Consider the following 15084-nt stretch of genomic DNA (forward strand, 5'->3'; position numbering starts at 1 on the left):
TTCGCCAGAATATGTCACAACGTTTGATTGTTTCTCGTCCAAGAACACTCAGATCAATAGCGCCCTTGATAAGCTCTGTTGGTCATGTTCTCAAAGAGATCTAGCAAATTGCCAAGTGCGATTTTCCTTTCAAAAAATAATTTTGACTAGGTTTGGCTGTAAATATCTTTTCCGAACTTTGTGCTTTTGTTCTTTTACATTGGCGCTCGAGGGTTACAACGATGTCAGAAAAGACCTAAAAAGAGAGCTGAGAAGAGTCAGGAGGAGACATGAGAAGTTGTTGGCGGATATGATCAGCGTTAAGCTAAGGCTTTCCATTGGTTAACCTAAGGCTTTCCATAGGTATGTCAGGAATAAAAGAATGACGAGAGTTAGCTTTGGGACAGTCAAGGATAATAGTGGGAAGTTGTGTGTGGAGTCAGAGGAGATAGGGGAAGCACTACGTAAACAGTGTTCGACAGTATTTGCTACAGAAAATGAAAATGTTGGCGAGGAAGATATAGAGACAATTGCGTCTAGACTGAGAAGAGATCGAGGTTCACAAGGAAGAGTTATTAGAAATACTGCAGAGTGTGAAAATAGAGTGTGAAAAAATCCCTGCGCCGGATGGGATCTATCTGATGTTGTTTAGCAAATGCACTGCAGGAAGGTACAAATCAAGCTGATGCTCACAACGGCTCGTTTTGAGCCGCTAATTGGCAGTGAAGTGGCGGCGTCAATAACAGCTGTCACGCATCTCGTCTTATTCCACACCCTGAGCTCGAAATGACCCGAGATCTCTCGCTGAGTTTCTGCAGGGTCTTGCTTGGACGACACCATGACACTTTTTCACTGCAGTGAATCATGAAATCGCGTCGTGACTGTGAATAAAACGATGGAAACTTCCAGCAGAGGAGGAGCCGACCCTGAAGCAGGCAGCTGAGGACAAATGTTTCTCCTTTGCCAGTGAAAGGCACTGCTTCAGAAATTGGAAGCTTCCAAGTGAAGCTGTGTTGGCGATTATCTTCGCTGCTTGCTCACCTTTTAATTCTGATTCCGTGATAATCAATCACATTACATATCGACATGCTGCCAGCGTGTGACGTTACATTTGGGCCAGTGGCGTAATGGATAACGCGTCTGACTTCGGATCAGAAGATTGTAGGTTCGAGTCCTACCTGGCTCGTGGGGGAACGTCTCACTTTAACCGTGGTCCGTGTTGACGCTCCCCAATGAAGTCCTTGTCGGGATGGCGCTTCTGCAGTTAGAACTTGTGTTTGTTCTATTGTCCATTTCAAATTTCACCTCACCACAACGGACACTTCTGTCAGTCTCGGGTGTCTCCCTCTGTGGGTGGAAATGAGCATGAGCTCCTCAAAAGAGTTACAATTCGTTGTGAAAATGTCATACTTCTGCCCCATTATTGTGCCATTTAAGAACACAGGATAACCTCATTGACACTTGCCCTGGAAACATTAGAATACACAAGACTTTGAGCCAAAGTTGGAAACTGCGACTTGAATAGATGGTTCTCTGATTAGCCGCAATGCACAATGGGCAGAATGGCCTTTTCCCACTTTGTAAATCTTCGAAGACAAGTTGAAAATAATCTGCAACGAAAATGTTCAGAAAGGGGCTTTTATTTCGACCAAATACGATAGTACCTATCGCCTTGTCTTGTTATTTACTTGTGAGGTTTCGTTACTCTAAGCACCGTGGCCCGGATCCTATTCCCGCTCACGGAACGGTTGTCTTGTTCAGCAAACATATTGGTGTACCAGTACTTCTGCGGATTTTCCGATGCAAACAGGTCATTGGTTTTGTCCAAAACATTATGAAGGTTAACATAAAACAAACAGCTGCAGTTGCTGGAAATCTGAGCCAAAAACGAAAATAGTTTGCGGAACACATCAAGCCTGGCAACAGAAACGTCGACTTTGCTGCTCCTCGGATGCTGCCTTACCGACTGTGCTTTTCCAGCATCACTCTGATCTAAAATCTGGTTTCCAGCATCTGCAGTCCTCACTTTTACTTAGTTTCTTCAGTGTCGCTGGTTCCCAACTCAACAACTCCATCTCTAGCGGTTTCATGTCTGTTCCTCCATGCTGAGGAGCTGAAGAGTGAAGAAAATTAACTCACCCCATCCATCTCTGGGGTAATTGGGGACGGAAAAAGAATCTTATCACATTGAAATATATCTAGATACCACTTAATCCCTGTCTTTTATTGGGAACCATCTCTTTCATTGTAACCATGAGGAAAGACCATTTCGTTCGCCAGAATATGTCACAACGTTTGATTGTTTCTCGTCCAAGAACACTCAGATCAATAGCGCCCTTGATAAGCTCTGTTGGTCATGTTCTCAAAGAGATCTAGCAAATTGCCAAGTGCGATTTTCCTTTCAAAAAATAATTTTGACTAGGTTTGGCTGTAAATATCTTTTCCGAACTTTGTGCTTTTGTTCTTTTACATTGGCGCTCGAGGGTTACAACGATGTCAGAAAAGACCTAAAAGAGAGCTGAGAAGAGTCAGGAGGAGACATGAGAAGTTGTTGGCGGATATGATCAGCGTTAAGCTAAGGCTTTCCATTGGTTAACCTAAGGCTTTCCATAGGTATGTCAGGAATAAAAGAATGACGAGAGTTAGCTTTGGGACAGTCAAGGATAATAGTGGGAAGTTGTGTGTGGAGTCAGAGGAGATAGGGGAAGCACTACGTAAACAGTGTTCGACAGTATTTGCTACAGAAAATGAAAATGTTGGCGAGGAAGATATAGAGACAATTGCGTCTAGACTGAGAAGAGATCGAGGTTCACAAGGAAGAGTTATTAGAAATACTGCAGAGTGTGAAAATAGAGTGTGAAAAAATCCCTGCGCCGGATGGGATCTATCTGATGTTGTTTAGCAAATGCACTGCAGGAAGGTACAAATCAAGCTGATGCTCACAACGGCTCGTTTTGAGCCGCTAATTGGCAGTGAAGTGGCGGCGTCAATAACAGCTGTCACGCATCTCGTCTTATTCCACACCCTGAGCTCGAAATGACCCGAGATCTCTCGCTGAGTTTCTGCAGGGTCTTGCTTGGACGACACCATGACACTTTTTCACTGCAGTGAATCATGAAATCGCGTCGTGATGTGACTGTGAATAAAACGATGGAAACTTCCAGCAGAGGAGGAGCCGACCCTGAAGCAGGCAGCTGAGGACAAATGTTTCTCCTTTGCCAGTGAAAGGCACTGCTTCAGAAATTGGAAGCTTCCAAGTGAAGCTGTGTTGGCGATTATCTTCGCTGCTTGCTCACCTTTTTAATTCTGATTCCGTGATAATCAATCACATTACATATCGACATGCTGCCAGCGTGTGAGTTTACATTTGGGCCAGTGGCGTAATGGATAACGCGTCTGACTTCGGATCAGAAGATTGTAGGTTCGAGTCCTACCTGGCTCGTGGGGAACGTCTCACTTTAACCGTGGTCCGTGTTGACGCTCCCCAATGAAGTCCTTGTCGGGATGGCGCTTCTGCAGTTAGAACTTGTGTTTGTTCTATTGTCCATTTCAAATTTCACCTCACCACAACGGACACTTCTGTCAGTCTCGGGTGTCTCCCTCTGTGGGTGGAAATGAGCATGAGCTCCTCAAAAGAGTTACAATTCGTTGTGAAAATGTCATACTTCTGCCCCATTATTGTGCCATTTAAGAACACAGGATAACCTCATTGACACTTGCCCTGGAAACATTAGAATACACAAGACTTTGAGCCAAAGTTGGAAACTGCGACTTGAATAGATGGTTCTCTGATTAGCCGCAATGCACAATGGGCAGAATGGCCTTTTCCCACTTTGTAAATCTTCGAAGACAAGTTGAAAATAATCTGCAACGAAAATGTTCAGAAAGGGGCTTTTATTTCGACCAAATACGATAGTACCTATCGCCTTGTCTTGTTATTTACTTGTGAGGTTTCGTTACTCTAAGCACCGTGGCCCGGATCCTATTCCCGCTCACGGAACGGTTGTCTTGTTCAGCAAACATATTGGTGTACCAGTACTTCTGCGGATTTTCCGATGCAAACAGGTCATTGGTTTTGTCCAAAACATTATGAAGGTTAACATAAAACAAACAGCTGCAGTTGCTGGAAATCTGAGCCAAAAACGAAAATAGTTTGCGGAACACATCAAGCCTGGCAACAGAAACGTCGACTTTGCTGCTCCTCGGATGCTGCCTTACCGACTGTGCTTTTCCAGCATCACTCTGATCTAAAATCTGGTTTCCAGCATCTGCAGTCCTCACTTTTACTTAGTTTCTTCAGTGTCGCTGGTTCCCAACTCAACAACTCCATCTCTAGCGGTTTCATGTCTGTTCCTCCATGCTGAGGAGCTGAAGAGTGAAGAAAATTAACTCACCCCATCCATCTCTGGGGTAATTGGGGACGGAAAAAGAATCTTATCACATTGAAATATATCTAGATACCACTTAATCCCTGTCTTTTATTGGGAACCATCTCTTTCATTGTAACCATGAGGAAAGACCATTTCGTTCGCCAGAATATGTCACAACGTTTGATTGTTTCTCGTCCAAGAACACTCAGATCAATAGCGCCCTTGATAAGCTCTGTTGGTCATGTTCTCAAAGAGATCTAGCAAATTGCCAAGTGCGATTTTCCTTTCAAAAAATAATTTTGACTAAGTTTGGCTGTAAATATCTTTTCCGAACTTTGTGCTTTTGTTCTTTTACATTGGTGTCCAGCAGCTTCCAAATGACACAAAGGTATGAAAGGAGATGGAAGCCTTGAGCCCTCACGTCAGCGACAGCTTTCAGTGAGGTGACGGGACTCGTCTGTAGACATGTGGTGGACGAGTGGTTAAGGCGATGGATTAGAAAATCCATTGGGGTTTCCCACGCAGGTTCGAATCCTGCTGACTACGTTCCTAATGCCTTCTATTGGAGCAATTTTCGTCAAAGTTCAGGAAAACCTGCTTTGGAAAACCAGGCCGGTCATTTGATGAGGACTTGGGAACTCGAGGTTCTTCAATCAGAAATGTTCCACATCTAAAACGTTATCCCTGTTTCTCTTTTCAATACCTGCTCGTCACGTCGGTTTCGCAGTGTTATTGAACGTCCTGAGCGGAATTGCTGCTTTTCCTTTGATTCCTTTAATCCCAGTCCTCTGTTCATGACTCTGATCAGTGGCAAACACTTTTCCTGCACGTCAAAGTGCTCGTTCCCACCGCTCCCTCTCCCATCATTACAAAACAATTCGCAGGAAATTGCCACTAAACGCCTTTGTTCCAAAGTGAAATCACCAGCTCGGGAATCTCTCCACCAAACGGGAACTTCTCATGGCCTGGACATGGTTGCAAGCCAGAGAGTTGTGAAGAGATACTGTGAAAATATTGTCATTGCAGTTGGAAATTGTTTAGAAGCAAACCATATAATCTTGATCCAGCTTTGGAAATCTTGAGAAACTCTTTGGGAAAATGGAAATCAGAGGAGAATGAAGAAGTGTGAAATCTCGGACGAGTAGAGGGACGGGACATTGACTCTGATGTTCTCGGGACAGGAACTCATCTGAGAATTGAAAGAATTTCTCGCTTCACGTTACGTGAGGAATACAAACTTCATCTGGATTCTGGGACAATGAAAAACTCTGGAACACTCAGACAATATCCAAATATTGACTGGGATCACTGCAGTACGATTACCTATAGATGGGTCACATTTTGTCCAGTGTGGGCAGGAGGGCTTCCTGAACAGTATGTAGACAGGCCTTCAAGGGACGAAGCCACTTTAGATTTAATAGTGGGTAACGAGCCTGGCCAGGTTTTAGATTTGGAAGTAGGTGAGCACTTTGCAATGAGGAGCTTTACGATGCAATGAGGTGGATTTTAGGAAGCGTAGAATGGTTGTAGGAAACAGCAGGGGCTGAGCACATTAAAAATGTGAGCTTATTCAAGGAAAAGCTCCTGTGTGTCCTAGATAAGTATGTACCTGTCGACAGTGAGAAGATATAGAACGCTTGTGAGCGTGGTTTACTAAGGAAGATTGAAGTCCTGGTCAAGAAGAACAAGAAGTCTTCTGTTAGGACAAAAACGTGAAAACTCAGTTGGAGCGCTCGAGGGTTACAACGATGTCAGAAAAGACCTAAAAAGAGAGCTGAGAAGAGTCAGGAGGAGACATGAGAAGTTGTTGGCGGATATGATCAGCGTTAAGCTAAGGCTTTCCATTGGTTAACCTAAGGCTTTCCATAGGTATGTCAGGAATAAAAGAATGACGAGAGTTAGCTTTGGGACAGTCAAGGATAATAGTGGGAAGTTGTGTGTGGAGTCAGAGGAGATAGGGGAAGCACTACGTAAACAGTGTTCGACAGTATTTGCTACAGAAAATGAAAATGTTGGCGAGGAAGATATAGAGACAATTGCGTCTAGACTGAGAAGAGATCGAGGTTCACAAGGAAGAGTTATTAGAAATACTGCAGAGTGTGAAAATAGAGTGTGAAAAAATCCCTGCGCCGGATGGGATCTATCTGATGTTGTTTAGCAAATGCACTGCAGGAAGGTACAAATCAAGCTGATGCTCACAACGGCTCGTTTTGAGCCGCTAATTGGCAGTGAAGTGGCGGCGTCAATAACAGCTGTCACGCATCTCGTCTTATTCCACACCCTGAGCTCGAAATGACCCGAGATCTCTCGCTGAGTTTCTGCAGGGTCTTGCTTGGACGACACCATGACACTTTTTCACTGCAGTGAATCATGAAATCGCGTCGTGACTGTGAATAAAACGATGGAAACTTCCAGCAGAGGAGGAGCCGACCCTGAAGCAGGCAGCTGAGGACAAATGTTTCTCCTTTGCCAGTGAAAGGCACTGCTTCAGAAATTGGAAGCTTCCAAGTGAAGCTGTGTTGGCGATTATCTTCGCTGCTTGCTCACCTTTTTAATTCTGATTCCGTGATAATCAATCACATTACATATCGACATGCTGCCAGCGTGTGACGTTACATTTGGGCCAGTGGCGTAATGGATAACGCGTCTGACTTCGGATCAGAAGATTGTAGGTTCGAGTCCTACCTGGCTCGTGGGGGAACGTCTCACTTTAACCGTGGTCCGTGTTGACGCTCCCCAATGAAGTCCTTGTCGGGATGGCGCTTCTGCAGTTAGAACTTGTGTTTGTTCTATTGTCCATTTCAAATTTCACCTCACCACAACGGACACTTCTGTCAGTCTCGGGTGTCTCCCTCTGTGGGTGGAAATGAGCATGAGCTCCTCAAAAGAGTTACAATTCGTTGTGAAAATGTCATACTTCTGCCCCATTATTGTGCCATTTAAGAACACAGGATAACCTCATTGACACTTGCCCTGGAAACATTAGAATACACAAGACTTTGAGCCAAAGTTGGAAACTGCGACTTGAATAGATGGTTCTCTGATTAGCCGCAATGCACAATGGGCAGAATGGCCTTTTCCCACTTTGTAAATCTTCGAAGACAAGTTGAAAATAATCTGCAACGAAAATGTTCAGAAAGGGGCTTTTATTTCGACCAAATACGATAGTACCTATCGCCTTGTCTTGTTATTTACTTGTGAGGTTTCGTTACTCTAAGCACCGTGGCCCGGATCCTATTCCCGCTCACGGAACGGTTGTCTTGTTCAGCAAACATATTGGTGTACCAGTACTTCTGCGGATTTTCCGATGCAAACAGGTCATTGGTTTTGTCCAAAACATTATGAAGTTTAACATAAAACAAACAGCTGCAGTTGCTGGAAATCTGAGCCAAAAACGAAAATAGTTTGCGGAACACATCAAGCCTGGCAACAGAAACGTCGACTTTGCTGCTCCTCGGATGCTGCCTTACCGACTGTGCTTTTCCAGCATCACTCTGATCTAAAATCTGGTTTCCAGCATCTGCAGTCCTCACTTTTACTTAGTTTCTTCAGTGTCGCTGGTTCCCAACTCAACAACTCCATCTCTAGCGGTTTCATGTCTGTTCCTCCATGCTGAGGAGCTGAAGAGTGAAGAAAATTAACTCACCCCATCCATCTCTGGGGTAATTGGGGACGGAAAAAGAATCTTATCACATTGAAATATATCTAGATACCACTTAATCCCTGTCTTTTATTGGGAACCATCTCTTTCATTGTAACCATGAGGAAAGACCATTTCGTTCGCCAGAATATGTCACAACGTTTGATTGTTTCTCGTCCAAGAACACTCAGATCAATAGCGCCCTTGATAAGCTCTGTTGGTCATGTTCTCAAAGAGATCTAGCAAATTGCCAAGTGCGATTTTCCTTTCAAAAAATAATTTTGACTAGGTTTGGCTGTAAATATCTTTTCCGAACTTTGTGCTTTTGTTCTTTTACATTGGCGCTCGAGGGTTACAACGATGTCAGAAAAGACCTAAAAAGAGAGCTGAGAAGAGTCAGGAGGAGACATGAGAAGTTGTTGGCCGATATGATCAGCGTTAAGCTAAGGCTTTCCATTGGTTAACCTAAGGCTTTCCATAGGTATGTCAGGAATAAAAGAATGACGAGAGTTAGCTTTGGGACAGTCAAGGATAATAGTGGGAAGTTGTGTGTGGTGGAGAGGAGATAGGGGAAGCACTACGTAAACAGTGTTCGACAGTATTTGCTACAGAAAATGAAAATGTTGGCGAGGAAGATATAGAGACAATTGCGTCTAGACTGAGAAGAGATCGAGGTTCACAAGGAAGAGTTATTAGAAATACTGCAGAGTGTGAAAATAGAGTGTGAAAAAATCCCTGCGCCGGATGGGATCTATCTGATGTTGTTTAGCAAATGCACTGCAGGAAGGTACAAATCAAGCTGATGCTCACAACGGCTCGTTTTGAGCCGCTAATTGGCAGTGAAGTGGCGGCGTCAATAACAGCTGTCACGCATCTCGTCTTATTCCACACCCTGAGCTCGAAATGACCCGAGATCTCTCGCTGAGTTTCTGCAGGGTCTTGCTTGGACGACACCATGACACTTTTTCACTGCAGTGAATCATGAAATCGCGTCGTGACTGTGAATAAAACGATGGAAACTTCCAGCAGAGGAGGAGCCGACCCTGAAGCAGGCAGCTGAGGACAAATGTTTCTCCTTTGCCAGTGAAAGGCACTGCTTCAGAAATTGGAAGCTTCCAAGTGAAGCTGTGTTGGCGATTATCTTCGCTGCTTGCTCACCTTTTTAATTCTGATTCCGTGATAATCAATCACATTACATATCGACATGCTGCCAGCGTGTGACGTTACATTTGGGCCAGTGGCGTAATGGATAACGCGTCTGACTTCGGATCAGAAGATTGTAGGTTCGAGTCCTACCTGGCTCGTGGGGGAACGTCTCACTTTAACCGTGGTCCGTGTTGACGCTCCCCAATGAAGTCCTTGTCGGGATGGCGCTTCTGCAGTTAGAACTTGTGTTTGTTCTATTGTCCATTTCAAATTTCACCTCACCACAACGGACACTTCTGTCAGTCTCGGGTGTCTCCCTCTGTGGGTGGAAATGAGCATGAGCTCCTCAAAAGAGTTACAATTCGTTGTGAAAATGTCATACTTCTGCCCCATTATTGTGCCATTTAAGAACACAGGATAACCTCATTGACACTTGCCCTGGAAACATTAGAATACACAAGACTTTGAGCAAAGTTGGAAACTGCGACTTGAATAGATGGTTCTCTGATTAGCCGCAATGCACAATGGGCAGAATGGCCTTTTCCCACTTTGTAAATCTTCGAAGACAAGTTGAAAATAATCTGCAACGAAAATGTTCAGAAAGGGGCTTTTATTTCGACCAAATACGATAGTACCTATCGCCTTGTCTTGTTATTTACTTGTGAGGTTTCGTTACTCTAAGCACCGTGGCCCGGATCCTATTCCCGCTCACGGAACGGTTGTCTTGTTCAGCAAACATATTGGTGTACCAGTACTTCTGCGGATTTTCCGATGCAAACAGGTCATTGGTTTTGTCCAAAACATTATGAAGGTTAACATAAAACAAACAGCTGCAGTTGCTGGAAATCTGAGCCAAAAACGAAAATAGTTTGCGGAACACATCAAGCCTGGCAACAGAAACGTCGACTTTGCTGCTCCTCGGATGCTGCCTTACCGACTGTGCTTTTCCAGCATCACTCTGATCTAAAATCTGGTTTCCAGCATCTGCAGTCCTCACTTTTACTTAGTTTCTTCAGTGTCGCTGGTTCCCAACTCAACAACTCCATCTCTAGCGGTTTCATGTCTGTTCCTCCATGCTGAGGAGCTGAAGAGTGAAGAAAATTAACTCACCCATCCATCTCTGGGGTAATTGGGGACGGAAAAAGAATCTTATCACATTGAAATATATCTAGATACCACTTAATCCCTGTCTTTTATTGGGAACCATCTCTTTCATTGTAACCATGAGGAAAGACCATTTCGTTCGCCAGAATATGTCACAACGTTTGATTGTTTCTCGTCCAAGAACACTCAGATCAATAGCGCCCTTGATAAGCTCTGTTGGTCATGTTCTCAAAGAGATCTAGCAAATTGCCAAGTGCGATTTTCCTTTCAAAAAATAATTTTGACTAGGTTTGGCTGTAAATATCTTTTCCGAACTTTGTGCTTTTGTTCTTTTACATTGGCGCTCGAGGGTTACAACGATGTCAGAAAAGACCTAAAAAGAGAGCTGAGAAGAGTCAGGAGGAGACATGAGAAGTTGTTGGCCGATATGATCAGCGTTAAGCTAAGGCTTTCCATTGGTTAACCTAAGGCTTTCCATAGGTATGTCAGGAATAAAAGAATGACGAGAGTTAGCTTTGGGACAGTCAAGGATAATAGTGGGAAGTTGTGTGTGGAGTCAGAGGAGATAGGGGAAGCACTACGTAAACAGTGTTCGACAGTATTTGCTACAGAAAATGAAAATGTTGGCGAGGAAGATATAGAGACAATTGCGTCTAGACTGAGAAGAGATCGAGGTTCACAAGGAAGAGTTATTAGAAATACTGCAGAGTGTGAAAATAGAGTGTGAAAAAATCCCTGCGCCGGATGGGATCTATCTGATGTTGTTTAGCAAATGCACTGCAGGAAGGTACAAATCAAGCTGATGCTCACAACGGCTCGTTTTGAGCCGCTAATTGGCAGTGAAGTGGCGGCGTCAATAACAGCTGTCACGCATCTCGTCTTATTCCACACCCTGAGCTCGAAATGACCCGAGATCTCTCGCTGAGTTTCTGCAGGGTCTTGCTTGGACGACACCATGACACTTTTTCACTGCAGTGAATCATGAAATCGCGTCGTGACTGTGAATAAAACGATGGAAACTTCCAGCAGAGGAGGAGCCGACCCTGAAGCAGGCAGCTGAGGACAAATGTTTCTCCTTTGCCAGTGAAAGGCACTGCTTCAGAAATTGGAAGCTTCCAAGTGAAGCTGTGTTGGCGATTATCTTCGCTGCTTGCTCACCTTTTTAATTCTGATTCCGTGATAATCAATCACATTACATATCGACATGCTGCCAGCGTCGGACGTTACATTTGGGCCAGTGGCGTAATGGATAACGCGTCTGACTTCGGATCAGAAGATTGTAGGTTCGAGTCCTACCTGGCTCGTGGGGGAACGTCTCACTTTTAACCGTGGTCCGTGTTGACGCTCCCCAATGAAGTCCTTGTCGGGATGGCGCTTCTGCAGTTAGAACTTGTGTTTGTTCTATTGTCCATTTCAAATTTCACCTCACCACAACGGACACTTCTGTCAGTCTCGGGTGTCTCCCTCTGTGGGTGGAAATGAGCATGAGCTCCTCAAAAGAGTTACAATTCGTTGTGAAAATGTCATACTTCTGCCCCATTATTGTGCCATTTAAGAACACAGGATAACCTCATTGACACTTGCCCTGGAAACATTAGAATACACAAGACTTTGAGCCAAAGTTGGAAACTGCGACTTGAATAGATGGTTCTCTGATTAGCCGCAATGCACAATGGGCAGAATGGCCTTTTCCCACTTTGTAAATCTTCGAAGACAAGTTGAAAATAATCTGCAACGAAAATGTTCAGAAAGGGGCTTTTATTTCGACCAAATACGATAGTACCTATCGCCTTGTCTTGTTATTTACTTGTGAGGTTTCGTTACTCTAAGCACCGTGGCCCGGATCCTATTCCCGCTCACGGAACGGTTGTCTTGTTCAGCAAACATATTGGTGTACCAGTACTTCTGCGGATTTTCCGATGCAAACAGGTCATTGGTTTTGTCCAAAACATTATGAAGTTAACATAAAACAAACAGCTGCAGTTGCTGGAAATCTGAGCCAAAAACGAAAATAGTTTGCGGAACACATCAAGCCTGGCAACAGAAACGTCGACTTTGCTGCTCCTCGGATGCTGCCTTACCGACTGTGCTTTTCCAGCATCACTCTGATCTAAAATCTGGTTTCCAGCATCTGCAGTCCTCACTTTTACTTAGTTTCTTCAGTGTCGCTGGTTCCCAACTCAACAACTCCATCTCTAGCGGTTTCATGTCTGTTCCTCCATGCTGAGGAGCTGAAGAGTGAAGAAAATTAACTCACCCCATCCATCTCTGGGGTAATTGGGGACGGAAAAAGAATCTTATCACATTGAAATATATCTAGATACCACTTAATCCCTGTCTTTTATTGGGAACCATCTCTTTCATTGTAACCATGAGGAAAGACCATTTCGTTCGCCAGAATATGTCACAACGTTTGATTGTTTCTCGTCCAAGAACACTCAGATCAATAGCGCCTTGATAAGCTCTGTTGGTCATGTTCTCAAAGAGATCTAGCAAATTGCCAAGTGCGATTTTCCTTTCAAAAAATAATTTTGACTAGGTTTGGCTGTAAATATCTTTTCCGAACTTTGTGCTTTTGTTCTTTTACATTGGCGCTCGAGGGTTACAACGATGTCAGAAAAGACCTAAAAAGAGAGCTGAGAAGAGTCAGGAGGAGACATGAGAAGTTGTTGGCCGATATGATCAGCGTTAAGCTAAGGCTTTCCATTGGTTAACCTAAGGCTTTCCATAGGTATGTCAGGAATAAAAGAATGACGAGAGTTAGCTTTGGGACAGTCAAGGATAATAGTGGGAAGTTGTGTGTGGAGTCAGAGGAGATAGGGGAAGCACTACGTAAACAGTGTTCGACAGTATTTGCTACAGAAAATGAAAATGTTGGCGAGGAAGATATAGAGACAATTGCGTCTAGACTGAGAAGAGATCGAGGTTCACAAGGAAGAGTTATTAGAAATACTGCAGAGTGTGAAAATAGAGTGTGAAAAAATCCCTGCGCCGGATGGGATCTATCTGATGTTGTTTAGCAAATGCACTGCAGGAAGGTACAAATCAAGCTGATGCTCACAACGGCTCGTTTTGAGCCGCTAATTGGCAGTGAAGTGGCGGCGTCAATAACAGCTGTCACGCATCTCGTCTTATTCCACACCCTGAGCTCGAAATGACCCGAGATCTCTCGCTGAGTTTCTGCAGGGTCTTGCTTGGACGACACCATGACACTTTTTCACTGCAGTGAATCATGAAATCGCGTCGTGACTGTGAATAAAACGATGGAAACTTCCAGCAGAGGAGGAGCCGACCCTGAAGCAGGCAGCTGAGGACAAATGTTTCTCCTTTGCCAGTGAAAGGCACTGCTTCAGAAATTGGAAGCTTCCAAGTGAAGCTGTGTTGGCGATTATCTTCGCTGCTTGCTCACCTTTTTAATTCTGATTCCGTGATAATCAATCACATTACATATCGACATGCTGCCAGCGTGTGACGTTACATTTGGGCCAGTGGCGTAATGGATAACGCGTCTGACTTCGGATCAGAAGATTGTAGGTTCGAGTCCTACCTGGCTCGTGGGGGAACGTCTCACTTTAACCGTGGTCCGTGTTGACGCTCCCCAATGAAGTCCTTGTCGGATGGCGCTTCTGCAGTTAGAACTTGTGTTTGTTCTATTGTCCATTTCAAATTTCACCTCACCACAACGGACACTTCTGTCAGTCTCGGGTGTCTCCCTCTGTGGGTGGAAATGAGCATGAGCTCCTCAAAAGAGTTACAATTCGTTGTGAAAATGTCATACTTCTGTCCCATTATTGTGCCATTTAAGAACACAGGATAACCTCATTGACACTTGCCCTGGAAACATTAGAATACACAAGACTTTGAGCCAAAGTTGGAAACTGCGACTTGAATAGATGGTTCTCTGATTAGCCGCAATGCACAATGGGCAGAATGGCCTTTTCCCACTTTGTAAATCTTCGAAGACAAGTTGAAAATAATCTGCAACGAAAATGTTCAGAAAGGGGCTTTTATTTCGACCAAATACGATAGTACCTATCGCCTTGTCTTGTTATTTACTTGTGAGGTTTCGTTACTCTAAGCACCGTGGCCCGGATCCTATTCCCGCTCACGGAACGGTTGTCTTGTTCAGCAAACATATTGGTGTACCAGTACTTCTGCGGATTTTCCGATGCAAACAGGTCATTGGTTTTGTCCAAAACATTATGAAGGTTAACATAAAACAAACAGCTGCAGTTGCTGGAAATCTGAGCCAAAAACGAAAATAGTTTGCGGAACACATCAAGCCTGGCAACAGAAACGTCGACTTTGCTGCTCCTCGGATGCTGCCTTACCGACTGTGCTTTTCCAGCATCACTCTGATCTAAAATCTGGTTTTCCAGCATCTGCAGTCCTCACTTTTACTTAGTTTCTTCAGTGTCGCTGGTTCCCAACTCAACAACTCCATCTCTAGCGGTTTCATGTCTGTTCCTCCATGCTGAGGAGCTGAAGAGTGAAGAAAATTAACTCACCCCATCCATCTCTGGGGTAATTGGGGACGGAAAAAGAATCTTATCACATTGAAATATATCTAGATACCACTTAATCCCTGTCTTTTATTGGGAACCATCTCTTTCATTGTAACCATGAGGAAAGACCATTTCGTTCGCCAGAATATGTCACAACGTTTGATTGTTTCTCGTCCAAGAACACTCAGATCAATAGCGCCCTTGATAAGCTCTGTTGGTCATGTTCTCAAAGAGATCTAGCAAATTGCCAAGTGCGATTTTCCTTTCAAAAAATAATTTTGACTAGGTTTGGCTGTAAATATCTTTTCCGAACTTTGTGCTTTTGTTCTTTTACATTTGG

At 44.1% G+C, this 15084-nt stretch overlaps 6 non-coding genes across 6 annotated transcripts; all 6 read left to right on the forward strand.

Moving 5' to 3' along the window:
• Positions 1 to 1092: 1092 nt before the first annotated feature.
• trnar-ucg (transfer RNA arginine (anticodon UCG)) lies at positions 1093 to 1165 on the forward strand. The gene has a single exon. It is a non-coding gene; the product is annotated as a tRNA-Arg (tRNA).
• Positions 1166 to 3348: 2183 nt separating this feature from the next.
• Positions 3349 to 3421, forward strand: trnar-ucg (transfer RNA arginine (anticodon UCG)). The gene has a single exon. It is a non-coding gene; the product is annotated as a tRNA-Arg (tRNA).
• A 3548-nt stretch (positions 3422 to 6969) lies between these two features.
• On the forward strand, positions 6970 to 7042 carry trnar-ucg (transfer RNA arginine (anticodon UCG)). Its single transcript has one exon. It is a non-coding gene; the product is annotated as a tRNA-Arg (tRNA).
• Positions 7043 to 9220: 2178 nt separating this feature from the next.
• On the forward strand, positions 9221 to 9293 carry trnar-ucg (transfer RNA arginine (anticodon UCG)). Its single transcript has one exon. It is a non-coding gene; the product is annotated as a tRNA-Arg (tRNA).
• A 2177-nt stretch (positions 9294 to 11470) lies between these two features.
• On the forward strand, positions 11471 to 11543 carry trnar-ucg (transfer RNA arginine (anticodon UCG)). The gene has a single exon. It is a non-coding gene; the product is annotated as a tRNA-Arg (tRNA).
• Positions 11544 to 13721: 2178 nt separating this feature from the next.
• On the forward strand, positions 13722 to 13794 carry trnar-ucg (transfer RNA arginine (anticodon UCG)). The gene has a single exon. It is a non-coding gene; the product is annotated as a tRNA-Arg (tRNA).
• The last annotated feature ends 1290 nt before the right edge of the window (positions 13795 to 15084 follow it).

The sequence above is a fragment of the Hemiscyllium ocellatum genome, unplaced genomic scaffold, assembly GCF_020745735.1.
Source record: "Hemiscyllium ocellatum isolate sHemOce1 unplaced genomic scaffold, sHemOce1.pat.X.cur. scaffold_3587_pat_ctg1, whole genome shotgun sequence".
NCBI lineage: Eukaryota > Metazoa > Chordata > Chondrichthyes > Orectolobiformes > Hemiscylliidae > Hemiscyllium > Hemiscyllium ocellatum.